Source organism: Mesocricetus auratus, unplaced genomic scaffold (genome assembly GCF_017639785.1).
Source record: "Mesocricetus auratus isolate SY011 unplaced genomic scaffold, BCM_Maur_2.0 Super-Scaffold_100003, whole genome shotgun sequence".
In the NCBI taxonomy this organism is placed as follows: domain Eukaryota; kingdom Metazoa; phylum Chordata; class Mammalia; order Rodentia; family Cricetidae; genus Mesocricetus; species Mesocricetus auratus.
Window position 1 is genome coordinate 38,226,908 of NW_024429188.1, and position 9,957 is coordinate 38,236,864.

Here is a 9,957-nt window from a genome sequence, read left to right on the forward strand (position 1 = left end):
AGCCTTCCTTCAACTTTCATATGGCTTAGTGGGAAGTTTATATTGTTGACATTTTGAGAGTGGGTCTCACTATTTAGTCTAGACTGACAGCTTTATAGTCCTCTTGCCTCTGATATTCCAGTAATAGGATTATAGGAATACATCATCATGTGTCATTCTTGGGGAATTTCCTATACTCAGTGAATTCAGTGACTTATTTGAGGATTTATATAGATAACTTTACATCATTTACTAACATATCAACAAAAGTTCATTGTTCATGTTATATTTGATATACATGGTTTTGTCAGACAGTGATAAAAGGTAAAATCTTCTCCACGGGGAATCATTTAATATTTTATCTTTCTATAGATAAAAATGTTTAATTACAGTAAACTCCATACAGAGTATCTTCTATGGCTATCATCATCTCTGAAGTAGATTGGTGCTTCCAGGAATAGACAAGTCTCACTGTCATAAAAAAGAAAGAAAAGAACCTATTTCATTTACACAACTTAAATGCCATATTCTGTAGATCTCTTCAGTGTTTAAAGATGGCCTGACTGTTTGATCTTGAAAGCATGTGTAATGTGAACACAAGTTTGATTGTAATAGGGGACTATTGAACTGCATTTCTTTTTCTCCTAATTAGTTTGTAATAATAACTTTCAAGGAGTAGAAATTTGCATTTCATTGTTAAATGAACTGTATAAGTACAATACCTTAAACAAGAGTAGAAACATATGTGCAGCATGTTCTAACAAAAATTTGTATCAATATGCAAAAATATTTCAAAAAGAGTAGAAACATATACAGTATAGCAAAAATAACCTCAAATTTGTATTAGTATAAAAATACATACCAATGTAAGAAATTAAGACTAGCAATTGCTCTTTTAGTTTAGAAGTAGATTGAATAATCTACCCTTTTAGTCTCTCATATCTATATCCTCCCTTTTTCTTTCCAGAGAAAGATATCTGGATGTAATTTTCTTTGTTCAGCTCTTTCCTTGACCATTGCCATAAGGAAATTATAACCAACCTGCCAAAATGATGACAAATATCCATAAATGATTGAACTACGGAAATTGCCCACCTTACCTCTTTGGAAGGTGGGCATCCTTTTTCTTAAAATTACTTTCTGTTGTCTAGGGATGACAGCATCTATAGGGGAAACTGAAAATGGAAAAAAATGAGATAATTGTCAAGCCCTGGGAGTGCTAGATCTATAATTTGTTGTTCAGTCTCTGTGTAATGGGAAAGTGCAAGACTTATCTCAAATCCTAACTAGAGTAGTCTGTGAGTCTGGACCACCTCATGTTGCTACCTTGAAATTGTCCTGAACAGTTTGTAGTTCAAAGCTGATCTTTGAGTGGTGTTTGTCAGCTTAGTGGTTTCATCATAGTCCTGGTAGAATCGTCTTTGTGGGGTCCCATCATCCTTTTGGAGACACCAAAGATCACTGTTTGGCCTGGTCATGGTTCACTACATAAAACTTATGACATTTTAAGTGTCATACACAGCAAATATTAAAGAAGTCTTTAGGACCATAATTTGTTATGTATAGCCAGAGTACAAAAACTTAATTCCTAGTTACCTGATAGAAACTCACACTCGAAATCAAGTACAGAAAGACAGATAAAGCCTTTTTCTAGAGCTAGTTAATATTATATATGACCATTAATATTATGATAAAAAGTTCAAATGTATACATGTTAATTTTGTAAATTTTGAGCTAATATTTATACCTTAAGAAAAGTTTTGAACAGTCAAAACCAAAGAATTATGAGATTAGTGACAATAAATTAGTCCCTAATTTTGTGTTTTCTTCTGTCCCATATCAGGTGGCTCTTCTGACATGATACAGAGATTTTGGATTTTTACTTAACATGCTTGCTTGGGTTTTGAGAAGGAGAAAGCCAGGACTCAACTCCAAAGCAAGCTTAAATTTTTAATTGGACTGGGAATAAAGAAGACCATCTGCATTGCATGTCTGTAAAAAGCAGGAGAAACAAACATTTGGGAAGATTAATGAAATTTTATCCAGTTGGAGATGCAATGTACCAATAGGCCAATTTACTCTTCTTCTAGGGATATTTTCTCTTGATGATTCATCCTTTTTCTTCAGATGTCTCACTTGTTCATTGGCCTGCAGATTCCTTAGTTGGATGCCTTCAATCTCCTGAAAAGACAAAAAAAAAAAAACCCTGCCCCAACCCTAACTGTGGGAAGGTTCCCATTCAGCAAATTATATCTGATCAAATGGAAACCATTTATTAATTTTATAAGTTAGTTTTGCTTGAATCGTCATGCTGTTTGATGAACTATTACCTCTTCTAACAAAAATATCTCTTGTTCTGTTTTTACCTGAATTTTTTGTTTTATCTTCTTAAGCTGTTCTATCATCCAGAGCAGTATGTTTTTTAACAATAGGCATTATATCCTTTAATTGCTCTGGGGAAGGTTCTCCTATGGTGACAGGTAATGACTGAACCAAATTTGACATGGAGGGCTGTGAGAGGTGCCCCAAAGCATTTCCCAATGGCAAAGGGTTACCTTGTTTGTTCCTTGTTGATCTGCATTCATTGGGCTAACAACAGTCTTTGCTGTACCTTCTTCATACTCTAGAATGCAAGGACCTTCTGTTTAGGTTAGTAGAAATACTGTTTCTAAGAATGCCCTGTCTATAACCCGTTTTAGGTGACAATTAAAACACATGATGTTTTGATTTTTCTCCAACCTCTGTAAATCACCTCTTCTATCCTATTATCATCATGGCTATGAGATTCAATATTGACTGTATCTCAAATTCATTTCTCTATTGGTGCTGATCTTGCATTTAAAGACCTAAGTTTCCTTTACATTGTGAATTAGCATTTTCAAAAGCCAGAGACACTGTTATTTTTTGTCTAGCTTCTGAATTTCGTGTCATTCTATTTATAGCAGATGTCAATCTTTGTAAGTAATCAGTGAACTTTTATGCCCTGTAAAACTTTAGTAAATGACTCAGTTCTCTTTCTGACTTCTTCAATTCTGTTCCAAGCATTCAAAGCTGCTACATGGCATAGAGGCAAGGTGTGGTCATCATATAGAGACTGTCTCTGTGTGAGCATAATTGCCATCTCCAAGAATTTGCTCTTGGAAGATATTAATATCCATAGCCCTACTTTGTCATTCAGTGATCCTAGACTCATCTTCCCCCCCAGGTTCTCAACTGCAATTTAAGACCAGACTCCAATACTGTTGTAACCAAGTCTTTCCAGTCTTGTGGGACAATCAAGTTACTAGTTGACAATGACATTAACATCTGCTTCATAAAATGTGATTCCATACGTATGAGACTATTGTTTCCTTAAATCTCCTTAAATCTAACATTCCACAGGAACCAAGTCAGGATTTATACAGCCTTGGGAATATCAGTAATTTGACAGTTATTATTGTAAGGTGACTAGATAAATTAAGGTTTGTTATTTGATAACTTTGTGCTGTTCCTCTCTAAACTTATAATGTAACGTTTAAATTCCTCTGTCTTTGGCTGGATATCTCTTAAGGCTTGTAACTTATCAGTTAAAAATGGTATCATTTTCTCTAGCAAATTTTCTAAGGCCTGTACCTTTGCACTCATATTGACCAACATTCTTAGAGATAAAACAAGAAATATCAAAATGATAAAGATTATAATTGACATTGCATGAATTCCATCTAAGTTAATTATCCCCTCCCTTAGTTGTGCCATTTTAAAATCATCCATAGTCCAGTAATACAGAGACCAAACTCCCTCTATTGTAATATAGTTTCCAAGTTTTTAATGTGGGAAAAGACTCCGTTTTGTAAAAAAATATTTTCCCCCTTTAAGAAGTTCCAGTTGTCTCACCAAATCTGCTGATGATGACAGGAGAGTGTGAGGCTGCCAATGCATTGCACATCTGAGTAGAGAACAAAGCTGAGGACAGCTGCAGCAGCTACTATTTAGCCATGAGCTGAGAGTGTGTGTTGGTTGCAACAATAGTAGAAGCCTGAGTGGCTATCAAGGCAACTACATATTGTGGCATCAACCTGAGGAGGGCCCTAGAGGAAGTCTGCAAGCCACAGGGGAGAAGGAATCAACTTGAGTATACCTTGAATGAACTATAATCCAGAAATCGAGTGAACTCTTGTGATCCAGATCTTGAAGCAAGAAGACAACATGCCTTTGATCTGAACCTTGAGGCTGGAAGACAATCATATTTAATTCAGAGCTTGAGGCTAGAGGGCACACCTTTATTCTAGGTTGCACCTTCTGATGGAAGCCTGTAAAAGGACATTGGAAGAAGGAAGGTTTTCTTCTTCTCTTGCTTGCCCTTAAGTTGTCAGCACATCCATTCCTTCACTGGTATTGGAGCGTACTTCTTTGGGATTTCAGCATATACAGAAGACCGGCTGAGACACCCAGCCTCATGGGACTGAGCAACTATTAGATTCTTGGATTTTCCATTCACAGACAGCCACTATATATTTTTTTCTGTGACTCTTGGTAACCCTAATTAATACACTAATACTGAGGTATAGAGAGCAAACAACCTTGTGTGTGAGGAGCCGCCCTCACTATCGCTATTGCCGTTAGAAGATGGCGCTGACATCTGCTGTCAGTTGGAGTTAACCGTTAGAAGATGGCGCTGACATCTGCTGTCAGTTGGAGTTAACCGTTTAAGCTGTGCCTCTCCCGTGGCGTCATCTGGGGTGATGTGCAAACCACCAATCCCGGCTCTACACGTCTCACTCGGAGCTCCTAGGCTTATATAAGGGGCTGGGTTTCTTAGCTTGGGGTCTCCCTCTAAGAAGCTGATCATCTATCTCTCAAGATGCATTAAAGCTTTACTGCAGAAGGATCCGAGTGTTCTGCGTCGTTCTTGCTGGCGAGACGGTAGCGCGGGACATCTGGTGCCGAAACCCGGGAACTCTTCAACATCGCCGGCGCCGCGGGAGACCCCTCGGAAGACGGGGCGGATTCAGAACTGCAGGGACGTAAGTTCAGAGAGGTATGCTTTATCCTGAATACCCCCTTTCTCGACTTTGGCCTTAGTTTGTCATCACCGTGGGACGGGTCAGTGGAGGCTTTGGTGCTAGTCCTGTTTGTCCTTCTCCTTCATCGTGGCTGGTGCTGACAGAACGGTGCTGTCAGTCTGGTGCTGTCAGTCTGGTGCTGTCAGTCTGGTGCTGTCAGTCTGGTGCTGTCAGTCTGGTAACGGAGTTGAGCGCCGTTTTTAGATAAGCCGCTAGCGCGATGGGGTTGTCACAGTCAGTGGTTACTGCCCTACAGACTGTGCTAAAACAAAGAGATCTTAAAATTGCACCACGAACACTTCAAAATTTTGTGAAGGAGGTAGATAGAGTGGCACCATGGTATGCTTGTTCCGGGTCCCTCACTGTGGCCTCATGGAACAAGCTAGGTAAAGAACTAGACAGGAAGCATGCAGAAGGAGATCTCCACTTAGGTACCAAAGCCATTTGGAAGCTAGTTAAAAACTGCTTGGAGGATGAGGCCTGTCACCCTGCTATAATAGAAAGTCAGGGAACCTTAGAGGAAGTTCAGGATAGCATGTCAGAAACTGAACGGAGTGAGAGAATGGGAGCTCGCAAAAGGAAAGACATGTCTAAGAAAAAGGCCCTCCCCAAGAAGTTAAGAAAGGGGAGAGAGAGAAGGGAGTGATCATTCACCCCTAACAAATCTAAGAAAAAGAAAAAGCCAGAATCTAGTCTATACCCTACAGTAGAGCTAGAAGCCTTGGAGCTAGATAATTCTGATTCTGACACTCTGTATTCTAGCGAAGAAGGTGGTCTAGAGGAGGAGGTGGCACGGTATGAGGAAGAAAGATATCACCCTGATAGACACCGGCCACTGAAAACAAAAATGAATGTGAGGCCACCACCTATAAATCCGGCGGGCTCACGCCCCTCAGCACCTCCGCAGTATGAGCTTCGGCTGAATACTGGTACTGACTCCTTTTTACCTTTAGAGGAACGGAGAAAAATACAAGTAGCTTTTCCAGTATTCGAGAATGCGGAAGGCGGAAGAGTACATACCCCTGTAGATTACAATCAAATCAAAGAATTGGCCGAATCCGTTTGTAATTATGGGGTCAATGCTAACTTTACCACAATACAGGTAGAAAGGCTTGCTAATTTTGCCATGACTCCCACTGACTGGCAGACGACAGTGAAAGCAGTGCTTCCCAACATGGGACAATACATGGAATGGAAGGCTCTCTGGTATGATGCAGCCCAGGCACAAGCTAGAGTTAATGCCACGGCTGAAGATGAGAATCAGAGGCAGTGGACATTTGAAATGCTGACAGGTCAGGGTCAACATGCCCTTAATCAAACCAACTACATCTGGGGTGTCTATGGTCAGGTGTCGGCCGCCGCTATTAAAGCATGGAAGGCCCTCACAAAAGGGGAGAGTCCAGTGGACACCTTACAAAGATTGTCCAAGGACCCCAAGAGCCATTTTCAGACTTTGTGGCCAGAATGACAGAGGCCGCCAGTCGCATCTTTGGTGATTCAGAACAAGCTATGCCCCTGATTGAGCAACTTGTCTATGAACAAGCAACCCAGGAATGTCAAGCGGCTATCGCCCTCGCAAAAGCAAAGGTTTACAAGATTGGCTCAGAGTGTGCAGGGAGCTGGGGGACCCCGAACCAATGCAGGACTAGCTGCCGCCATTTTACAAACGCACAGGTATAGAGATTTATCTAATCGAAAAGCTTGTTTTAATTGTGGGAGAATGGGGCACCTTAAGAAAGATTGTCAATCCCCTGAAAGAACAAGAGAATCGAAGCTTTGCCATCGTTGTGGTAAAGGTTATCATAGGGCTAGCAAATGCAGGTCAGTCCGGGATGTAAAAGGGAGGCTTCTGCCCCCTATTGAAGAACCCAAGGTACCCCAATCAAAAAACGGGTCACGGGGCCCATGGTCCCAGGGCCCTCAGAAATATGGGAACCAATTTCAGAAAAGCAATCAAGAGGAAGTAGAGGTTTCCGAGGAACCCCCGGAATGGACTTGCGTGCCGCCTCCGACTTCTTACTCATGCCCCAAATGAATGTTCAACCGGTCCCAGTCCATTCCCCTGGACCTTTGCCCCCTGCCACCATTGGGCTTATTCTGGGCCGTGGCTCCTTAACTTTACAGGGACTCATTATATATCCTGGAATTGTTGACCCGTATCATAAAGAGGAGATTCAAGTTCTCTGTTCTAGCCCTCGGGGTGTATTTTCTATAAAGCAGGGAGATAGAATTGCACAACTGGTGTTGCTGCCCTCCCTCGGGGATGGAGAAACCTACACTTTACAAAAAAGGGCTATGGGATCTTCTGGAAGTGATTCAGCCTATCTGGCTATACCCCTAAATGAGAGACCTACAATAAAATTGTTAATTAATGGAAAAGAATTTGAAGGGATAATGGATATGGGAGCAGACAAAAGCATTATTTCACTCCATTGGTGGCCGAAGTCTTGGCCCACTGTTGTTTCATCTCATTCTCTACAAGGTCTTGGATACCAGTCCTCTCCTGCCATCAGTGCCTCAGCCTTAACCTGGCGGAATGCTGAGGGCAAACAGGGATGTTTTACCCCCTATGTGTTGCCACTCCCTGTAAATTTATGGGGACAGGATGTGTTACAAGCCATGGGCATGACCCTAACTAATGAATACTCCCCCCAGGCATCAGCCATTATGGCAAAGATGGGGTATACAAACGGTAGAGGCTTGGGTAGGCAAGAACAAGGCAGAATAAAACCCATTACGCAACACGGAAATCGGGGTAGAAAAGGACTGGGTTTTATTTAGGGGCCGTTGAGGCTTCACGACCCATACCATGGAAAACAGAGGAGCCGTTATGGGTCTCTCAATGGCCTCTATCCTCTGAAAAATTAGAGGCTGTCACAAGATTAGTGCAAGAACAGGAACGGCTGGGGCATCTAGAGCCTTCTACCTCCCCATGGAATACACCAATTTTTGTTATTAAGAAGAAATCTGGGAAGTGGAGATTACTCCATGACCTGCGGGCCATTAACAATCAGATGCATCTTTTTGGCCCTGTTCAAAGAGGCCTTCCTTTGCTTTCTGCACTTCCTCAAGATTGGAAGCTTATTATTATAGATATTAAGGATTGTTTCTTCTCTATTCCACTTTACCCACGGGATAGACCAAGGTTTGCCTTCACTATCCCTTCTCTTAATCATATGGAACCAGACAAGAGATTTCAGTGGAAGGTACTGCCGCAAGGCATGGCCAATAGCCCAACAATATGTCAGCTGTATGTGCAGGAGGCTTTGGAGCCAATTAGGAAGCAATTTACATCTTTAATCGTTATCCATTATATGGACGATATTCTTATTTGTCACAAAGAGTTAGATGTTTTACAAAAGGCTTTTCCATGCTGGTGGCTGAATTAAAACAGTGGGGATTAGAGATTGCCTCAGAAAAGGTTCAAATTGCAGATACAGGCCTCTTTTTGGGCTCAATGATTACTCCCAAAAATATAGTTCCTCAGAAAATAGAAATTCGCAAAGACCACTTACAAACATTAAATGATTTTCAGAAACTTCTGGGAGATATAAATTGGTTGAGGCCCTTTTTAAAAATTCCATCTGCTGATCTAAAACCCCTCTTCGATCTCCTGGAGGGTGAGCCTCATATCTCCTCACCCAGAAAATTTACCCCTGCCGCCCACCGAGCCTTACAGATGGTGGAAGAGGCCTTACAGGAAGCACAATTACAACGTATTGAGGAGTCACTACCTTTTAATCTGTGTGTTTTTAAGACAGCTCAATTGCCAACTGCAGTCCTGTGGCAACATGGACCATTACTTTGGATTCATCCAAATGCTTCCCCTGCTAAGATTATTGACTGGTACCCTGATGCTGTTGCACAGCTCACGCTTCGCGGAATAAAAGCAGCTGTTACACATTTTGGCAGGGATCCTGATTCCTTGATTGTGCCTTATACTGCTGCACAAGTTCAGACCTTGGCAGCCACATCTAGTGATTGGGCAGTTTTAGTTACTTCCTTTTCAGGACAAATTGATAATCATTTTCCAAAGCATCCAATTTTACAGTTTGCCCTAAACCAGGCTATAGTGTTTCCACAAGTGACAGCTAAAGACCCACTCCCAGATGGGACTGTGGTGTACACTGATGGATCAAAAACTGGTATGGGAGCTTATGTGGTCAAGGATAGGGTTATATCTAAACAATATAATGAAACTTCACCTCAAGTTGTAGAATGTCTGATAGTACTGGAGGTTCTTGAGGCTTTTCCAGGACCCCTCAATATTGTATCAGATTCCTCTTATGTGGTTAATGCAGTTAATCTCCTTGAGATAGCTGGAATAATAAGATCCTCCAGCAGAGTTGCTAACATCTTTCAAAAGATACAAGCTGCCTTGTTAAATAGGAGATTTCCTGTTTTCATTACCCATGTCCGAGCACATTCTGGACTCCCAGGTCCCATGTCCTTAGGGAATGACTTAGCGGACAAGGCTACAAAGCTGGTGGCCGCTGCCTTGTCTACCCATGCACAAGCAGCAAAAGAATTCCATAAGCGCTTTCATGTGACGGCTGAGACCTTGCGCCGTCGTTTTGCTCTATCCAGGAAAGAGGCTAGGGAAATTGTTACTCAATACCAGAATTGCTGCGAATTCTTACCTACTCCCCACATGGGAATAAACCCACGTGGCATTAGACCATTGCAGATGTGGCAGATGGATGTTACTCATATTCCCTCTTTTGGAAGGCTTCAATATGTTCATGTTTCTGTTGACACCTGTTCTGGCGTAATGTTCGCCACACCCCTAACAGGGGAAAAGGCCTCATATGTGATTCAACATTGCCTTGAGGCCTGGAGTGCTTGGGGAAAACGCAGAATTTTAAAAAACAGACAATGGACCAGCATATACCTCTCAAAAATTCCGACAGTTTTGTCGGCAAATGGATGTTACCCA